Here is a 9077-nt window from a genome sequence, read left to right as displayed (position 1 = left end):
ATGTGTTGGGAATTTTTGGTAAGCTGTACAGAACTGTCTTTGTTAGTTTCTTGGCCAGGCAGGAGTAGAGTGTGTAAGAACTCAGATTTCTCCAGATACTACTGTTGGCCAAAACAGTTTTAAAATAGGACAAATTTAGAGTTTGAAACTTTTGACTCTGCCCTGAACTCCATTATGAACTAATATGGTATAATTACATCCCTTGGGGTGTGGAAAATACATACCCCTGAGTGATGCATTTATGTCAACCAAACTCCCGGTGTAGACAGCGCTATGTTGACAGGAGGGATTCTCCCACTGACATAACTACCACCTCTTAGGGAAGTGGAGTGCCTATGCTGATGGGAGAAGCTCTTCCATCAGTGTAGGTAGTGTCTTCACTTAAAGTATAACAGCTTCTGCAGGATTATAGGTGTATAGAAGCTCTGTTGTCTTCAACTCTGGATGTAAACATGTATTTATTAAATGCGGTAAAAGTCCCCACCCCAAGGAGCAGAACATACATTAGAAAACAAGATAGTTGGGCTAAATCAAATGAAGAGAGTAGGTGACAAAGGCAGGTAGCACACACATTGTGTCCCCGTAGGGGCTGCTGGAATACAGAAGAGTTAGAGAGCTCTGTGATGAGCATGAAAGATGTTTCCCACACCTCACCCAGAAAAGATGGACAGAGCCTTAGTACATTTACAGTCAAAAAGTGAATAGCTGACAGTATTTTCTTTAGGCTTTTTTTTTTTTTTTTTGCAGAAACCACTGGTGGGCGAGGGATTACACCCCATAAGTGGAGCTATTGGACTCTCAATCTGTCCAGTGGCAGGCACTACTACTTTCCCTGCCCAACTGTATTCACTTTATCTTCTAATGGTGTCTTGTGAAGTCCCCTGGCAGAGCTGGCCAATGGAGAACTTATACAGTACGTATCTGCATTATGTCTAGTTGGAGCCAGTGCACCAAAACTGGTGCTTAGATACAAAGACTTCCACCTTTAGTGAGAGTGAAACCCCCAGGAGTGAAGCTATACAAGAATGATTTAAGGTATGAATATTTAAATTCTCTAAGAGGTAGAATGGAGGGATACTTCTGGTTTTAGTGGTATGTGAAGGATCATCTCTGTTTGTAATTTCTCATAATATAAAACTCCACCACCACTAACGGGTATTGCTGTAGCGCCCTGTGCTACTAAGCCTACAAAAGGAATGAAATAACATTGCTGTTCTTGCCAGGAAGTATCTGATCATAGTGCACTCAATAGGCAGGTGCTGTTTCTAACAAAATTAACCACTGTAGAATTAAATCACTTAAAGAAAAAGCCCAGTGCAGTTTGTTACTCCCTTAGCTGACTCCTGCAAAATAATCACCTTCTGAGAGTAGGCACAATAAACACACGGGATGCAGAGACCATAGCAATGCGGGGCTAAAGGGCCCTGAAGAGATCAACTAGTGCAACCCCCCATGCTGAGGCAAGACCAAGTAAACCTAGACCATCCCTGACAGGTGTTTGTCCAATTTGCTCTTAAAAACCTTGAAGGATGGGGATTCTACAACCTCCCTTGGAAACCTATTCCACTACTTAATTATCCTTATTGTTAGAAAGCTTTTCCTAATATCTAACCTAAACCTCCTTTGCTGCATATTAAGCATATAGTTCCTGTCCGACTGTCAATGGACATGGAGAACAATTAATCCCCAGGCTCCTTATAATAACCTGAAACACGTTTGAAGACAGTTAATCAGGTTCCTCCCTCTGTTGTTGTTGTTTCTCAAGACTAAACATGCCCAGCTTTCCTCAAAGGTCAGGTTTTCTAAACCTTTTATTTGTGTTGCTGCCTCTGTTCAGCTGAGGTCTTACCAGTGCCAACTAGAGCAGGACAATTATCTCCCAAATCTTACATGTAACATTCCTGTTACACCCTTGAATATTAGCATTGTTTGCAATTGCAATTTGATTTTTTTTCCTTCCTAAGTGTAGTACTTTGCACTTGTCTTTAATTTCATCTGGCTGATTTCAAATCAGTTATCCAATTTGTCAAGGTTGTTTTGAACGTTCATTCTGTCCTCCAAAATGTTTACAGCTACTCCCGGCTTGGTGTCCTCTGTAAATTTTATAAGCATACTCCGTTCCATTAATAAAAAATATTGAACAGTACTGGAGCCAGGCCAGACCCCTGTGGCACCCCATTATATATGTCCTTCCTGTTTGATAGGATCACTACTCTTTTTGAATATGGTTTTTCAAGTAGTTGTGCACCCACTTAATAATTTAATTTAGACCACATTTCCCTACTTTGCTAGGGAATGTAACTTGCCGCCAAATGTTATTAAATATGATGGCCACCTGAACATTTAGATTTCAAGACCTGGGTATCTGGGAGGGAGGGTGTTTGGATTTTGAGGACAAAGGAGAAAGGTTATCTGCTTTTATAGTGCCAAAAAAAAAAAAGTGTGCTATGGATCTGCCATAAATTGCTGATCATTAACGCTGCTGCAGTACGCTAATAGGTGCACTATTCCTTAGCCCTGGTCAACACTACGCATTTATGTCGGTATAACCGTCGCTAATCCACACCCCTGAGTGATGCAGTTATAGCAACCTAACTCTCAGACAGCACTCATGTCGATGGGAGGGCTTCTCCCCTCAACATAGTACTGCCTCTCGGGGAGGTGGATTACCTATGCTGCTGGGAGAAACTATCCCACTGGGATAGGTGGTGTCTTCCCTAAGTACTACAGTGACAGCTGCACTGCTGGAGCGCTGTAAGTGTAGACAAGTCATTGGTCTCCTGTTCCTTTTTCCCCTTGAGTTTATTTAAGCTGTGTGTTTATACTATGCTTATCAGCTGATTGAAGCACGCTTTTGTTCTCTTATGTCCCCGCTCTCTCTGTTTTCAGGGTGCTCCTATCCTAGCATGCGCTACTTCCTCCTCCGCTGGTGGTCCCACGGCTGTATCTCTGGCCCAGGAGGAATGTGTGATCTCTGACACATCTCTGGCACAGGCAGCCAGGCCTCTCCTCCGCACTCCTTTGTTCCTCTCAAACATAAACACACTTAACCAGCCTCTCCCCTCACCCCAATCTTCAAAGCAATCCGACAAAGCAATATCCCTCCTGGAGCATGTGCCAACACGCGCTCTTGCTTTCAGAAGGAAGAGTTCAATTACTCAGAGGGCCCTGCCTGCAATTGGCATTTGCTTTTGCCTCTCCAGCCATGTCTCAGCTTGCTCTTTTCTCGCCACTGGTCCCATGCAGCTCTGCCAGGACAGACAACAGTGGGAGTTCTAAGGTAGGTAAGGCACAGGTGCCTCACCCCGAAGCAGACTGCAGTGATGCTGCTAAAAATGCCTGCATTAGGTATAACATTAGCGTTTCCATCACCCTGACTGCAGCAGTAGTGGGAACAACAGTATTGCTAACCCCATGCGTTCGAAAATCATGAATCGGGCTCCAAAAAATCATGAGACTTGTTTTAAATGATAAGTTTTGAGTGTTTTTTTATTTTTGTTTAGGATGCTCTTTGATCGCATTTTCCCGACTTTTCTCCACAGAAACATTTTTTTTTTTTTAAAAGGGGAAAGCTGAGCTTGTCTCCTGCTCACATGCCTCCTGGCGCTGGGCCTTTCAGAAAAGCACCACACGTTGCAAGACTTGTAATAAAAGCATGAGAGTTAGCAATCCTGGAAAAGTGCTGAGAATTCCCAGTATGGATACACCTCTGTTTTCCTGCTGTATTGTCAAAATAATCCCCGGTCCTCCTTTCTCAGTGCTGTCGTTAGTAACCTGGAAAGTATCTGGGAACTAGCACCTGCCCCTTTCCAAAGAACAGAGGCATCGTTTCAGTTCATATCAAATATAAAACTTGAACAGATTGGGCTCATTTTCACTTAGTATTTGATAAGCTTTAACTATTTCGTCCTCATGACATGCAGGAGAGAGGGGCAAGTATCACTGCCATTTTATAGATGGGGAAACTGAGGGAGGAAGAAGTTATGATATGTGCAGGGGCCACCCTTTGTCATTAACAGAGTGAAACACAGAGCTCGGGAGTTCTGGTTCCTGGTCCTCTTCCTCAGTCCACAGAGCAGGTAGCAAGACTTCTACCTATTCTCCTTTGAAGTGAGCACTGGGAGAACCTGTTCTCTTGTGCTGTATGTCTGGGCTCAGTCTGAAGGAGGAATGAATGGGAGGACGTGGTACAGCTCATGCTGGTAAAGATGCTCGTCTGACTGAAAGAGAAATGGCCAAGTATTAAATACTTGCAACATGAGATTTTGTACAATAATAGGCTGTCCCCCAAAATGTATTAAATTGGTAGCCTACTATCCAAAACAATTGGTGGGAAACTTCTCAGTCCCTGATACCTTTCCAGCAAATACTGTACTAGGAGACCTGGACAGTTTACCAGGAGTCTATACTTGGATCCTCCCTATGCCAGTGCTACCACCAGACTACAGAGCTGGCCCAGAGTTATTCTGTTTCTATTATAGAGGCACGGTGGGTGAGGTAATATCTTTTTCACTATCAGAAGTTGGTCCAACAAGAGACAAGCTTTAGAGCTTACACAGAACTGCTCTTCAGATCTTGGGATCAATACAGCTACAGCCCTGCAAACAACAATGGAAGATATCTATTTCTATTCTTATTTTAATGTGATCTTTCACTGAATTTAGAAGTAGTGAAAGCTGCCAGGTTGGTGGCCCAATGAGCCAAAGTCCTCTCTTTAGCTGCAGGAAAGGCAGAAGCAGTGCAGATGTCCTCTAGACTCACTAACCAACACCAGCCAGTGTACCTCAACTTTGCCCTAGAGAGACAACCTCAAGGACAAAGAGAGTAGGTTTTCTCTAGGCCCAGTCAATCCTTGGCCTCTTTCCTGAGGCTGCTAACAAAGTTCCAGTTAGTGCCACTTCTGATGCTGAAAATCTGTGCACATCTGGATCCAGTGAAGAACTGGACTGAGACCACCAAATTCATTTCACACAGGAATCCGGACCTGGATTTGGATTTCAATCCTAAGGTAAAAGGCTTCATATCACATTGCTAGTTACCAATACTTTTCATAACTCATTACATTTAAAAAATACAGTTAAGTACCAATTAGAATGAAAGGATTTGTTGCTAGGTAGTTAGGACTTGGCTTTTAAATAATTTTAACCTGCTTTCCTTAGGAAAATTTTTTTTATTTTTTTTATAAAAAAAAAGTTTTGTTTTCTTCTTGCAAGGACTTGGATTATTTCAACTAATTGTCATTTTTCCTTGCAAAGCAGGTCATGGTATAATTTTGTGGCATTACAAACAACTTTGCTCTTACAATTTTAAAATCTGATACAGAACAGTTTTACCAACTGTTCAACAATGTTTGGCTCAACTAGACCTAGCCACTTTCTGAATGGGAAGAAAAAATAATTAAATGTTTGCTAGAAGGCAAGTATGTTATTTCTATTATGGGTTTTCTCGATTCATTTATTGTAAAGGGGGTATTATAAGCAATCTACAAAAAAAAAAGTAATGTTACAAGCATTATCTTGTCGCTTTTGGCTGTACAACTGGGTGTAGTACAGAAAGTTTTTATGTATAAGTTTCCCTCTGGCTACATCCCCCTATATATCTATATACATATATATATCTCTCACACACACACACACACACACACACACACACAACTTTACTTACTTACGCCCATTACTGGAATGGGGAGAAAAGCATCCTTTGAATATTAGTTTTCTAGCAAATATTTAAATATTCATATTTTTATTACACACCTCAGATTATTACAAGGGAATATTATTCAATAACTTTTGTATGCTTTTACAATTTATTCTCCACTTATCCATCCAGGAAAACATTTTGTGGTGTTAGTTAAAACTTGGATTCCAATAGACACAGTCCATCTTTCTGAAATAGGAGTCTTTGTAAATGCATCCGATGAAGTGAGCTGTAGCTCACGAAAGCTTATGCTCAAATAAATTGGTTAGTCTCTAAAGTGCCACAAGTCCTCCTTTTCTTTTTGTAAATATTTTAAACACTTTCTCTCTCTTCTCCCCTCTCCCCCCGCCCAGGGCTGACCCTAGGGAAAATGGCACCCTGAGTGAACTTTTATTTTGGTGCCCTTTCTTTGAGTTTGAGAACAGCAGCGTGAGGCACAGGGTGCAAGGACCAGCTCCTGGCCCCAGAGCCTGGCCGGGCTGCACAAGGAGGAGTTTCTGAGCCCAGGGGCTCACCCAGCCATATGCCCCCTGACCACATAGCAGGAGGAGAGGGGGTGTGCAGGGGGACCCAGGGGCTGGCCCGCTGGCTCCACAGTGGCGAGTCCTGCTGCGTGCACCTCCCTGCCAGGCTGGCAGCTCCAGGCAGCATCACCCGCCCCCCTGCCCAGCTGGCCAGGAGCTCCAGCCCCAGGCTCATCCACACTTACCTATGCTTTGGCATCTCAGGCCCACCCGCTTGCGGCACTTGAATGGCACCCTTCCCCGACAGCAGAACTAAAATAAAGGGCTAATTTGAGTTTGAGTAGAGCCAGGTCAGCAAAAGTTGGGCTACCAAAAAGCGACTGCCTGCAGAACCTTTGACAGGCTTATCAGGGATAATGACATCACTGTAAGGGGTGGGATTTTCCATCTTCTCCATTTATAAATTTCTTCTGTCCCCCATTGGTGAGTGGTTATTTACGAAGGCCACATGTAGCTGTCTTGCTCATTCTGCCATCTGGCCCAGTCAGCTATAGTGGCAGAGCCTTTGATGGAGTCCATTTGACTTGACTTTCAAATTGGCTCGCTCTTCCGAGGAGGGATTTGGAGATGTGAGAGAGACTGGGGTTTGTTACCAATGTGGGAGTGACAGACTGAAGGTCATTCTTCATGCGGTGTAGATAAGTGAACACTCATTCCAGGGCCTAGGGGAATGGAACAGGGGGAGGGGAGAACACTTGATCCTAGTGTACCTCTCCTCTCTCACAAGCAGACCTTTGATCCCATTACAACGTGATCATCGTGCTGGTCTAGAATGATTGTCCCTTTGTTTTGTTTCCTAAACTTCAAACAAACTGAGCCAGACCCCAAAGCATTTTTGTTTTGAAAACGTATGCGCTTCTGTGGACTTTGCATGCCAGATCCCATAGCTTTTCCATTAATGGTCACCAGACAAGAAAAAAGATAAGATCTTGATCAAGAAACATGCAGCCTTGTTTGTTCAGCAAAACATGTGCCTCATTGTTTTCCCAGCAGGAATTCAAACTATCCCGTGGCTGTCGAGAGCAGCCAAGAACACCATCAGCATCTCTTTCCCCCCAAGTTGTTTCTGGCAGGACTGGTGTCCTCCGTCAAAGGAAGATTCCTTGAGAGGAAAGATGGTCTTGAGGCTAAGGCATTGAACTACAACTCAAAAGACCTGGCTTCTGCTCTAGGCTCTGCCCTAGACTTCTTGTCTGACCAACAGCAGGTCACTTAATCTCTCTGGGTAAGTCTACACAGCAAAGAAAACCCTGTGTCTGGCCCGTGCCAGCTGACTCAGGCTGGTGGGCTGCAGGGCTGTTGCATTGCTGTGTAGATCTTTGGGCTCGAGCCTGAGCTCTGGGAACCTCCTGCCCCACAGGGTCCTAGGTCTGCGGCCCAAGCCCCAAGTCTACACAGCAATGAAACAGCCCCACAGCCCGAGTTGGCTGGCACGGGTCAGATGCAGGTTTTTCTTTGCTGTGTAGACATACCCTCTGTGCCTCGGTACCCCAGCTGTGAAATGGGGATAATACTTCCTTTCTCCCCTCCTTTTGTGTCTATCCTTTCTATATCTGGTTCAGGGGCTGACTCTTAGGGTATGTCTACACTACAAAATTAGATCGAATTTATAGAAGTCGATTTTTTTATAAAGCGATTTTATACAGTCAATTGTGTGTCCCCCCACACTAATGCACTAAGCGCATTAAGTCGGCGGAGTGCGTCCACAGTACGGAGACTAGTGTCAACTTTCGGAGCATTGCACTGTGGGCAGCTATCCCACAGTTCCCGCAGTCTCCGTCGCCCATTGGAATTCTGGGTTAAGCTCCCAATGCCTGATGGGACAAAAAAATTGTCGCAGGTGGTTTTGGGTACATGTCGTCAGTCACCCCTCCCTCCGTGAAAGCAATGTCAGACAATCGTTTAGCGCCTTTTTTTCCATGCAGGCGCCATACTGCTTTCAGCAGACGGTGCAGTAGGACTGCTAACCGTCGTCGTCATCCACCGCTTCCGCTGCCACTCTGCTCTCCTGCTTTCCTGGTGGTCTCGCAGGGCCGCTTCCACTGCAGCTCTGCTCGGCTGCTCTTGTCTCGCCATACCATGGCAAGTGTGCTGCCCGCTCAGATGTTGCGTCCTGGCAGCAGACGGTGCAGTAAGTCTGCAAAACTGGTCATCCAACCACCACTTCCCCTGCAACCCTACTCTCCTGCAGATGCCATACCATGGCAAGCATGGAGCCCGCTCAGATCACTGCGGCAGTTATGAGCACTGTAAACACCTCACGCATTATTATGCAGTATAAGCAGAACCAGAACCTGCAAAAGCAGGCGAGGAGGCAATGGCAGCGCGGTGACGAGAGTGATGAGGACATGGACACAGACTTCTCTCAAAGCACGGGCCCTGGCAATTTGGCCATCCTGGTGGCAATGGAGCAGGCTCATGCCATGGAACGCCGATTGTGGGCCCGGGAAACGAGCACAAACTGGTGGGACTGCATAGTGTTGCAGGTCTGGGATGATTCCCAGTGGCTGCAAAACTTTCACATGCATAAGGGCACTTTCATGGAACTTTGTGACTTGCTTTCCCCTGCCCTGAAGTGCAAGAATACCAAGATGAGAGCAGCCCTCTCAGTTCACAAGTGAGTGGCGATAGCCCTTCGGAAGCTTGCAACGCCAGACAGCTACCGGTCAGTTGGGAATCAATTTGGAGTGGGCAAATATTCTGTGGGGGCTGCTGTGATCCAAGTGACCAATGCAATCACTGAGCTGCTGCTATCAAGGGTAGTGACTCTGGGAAATGTGAAGGTTATAGTGGATGGCTTTGCTGCATTGGGATTCCCTAACTGTGGTGGGGCCATAGACAGAACCCATATCCCTA

This window comes from Natator depressus, chromosome 1 (genome assembly GCF_965152275.1).
Source record: "Natator depressus isolate rNatDep1 chromosome 1, rNatDep2.hap1, whole genome shotgun sequence".
NCBI lineage: Eukaryota > Metazoa > Chordata > Testudines > Cheloniidae > Natator > Natator depressus.
Note: the sequence above shows the minus strand (reverse complement) of the source record.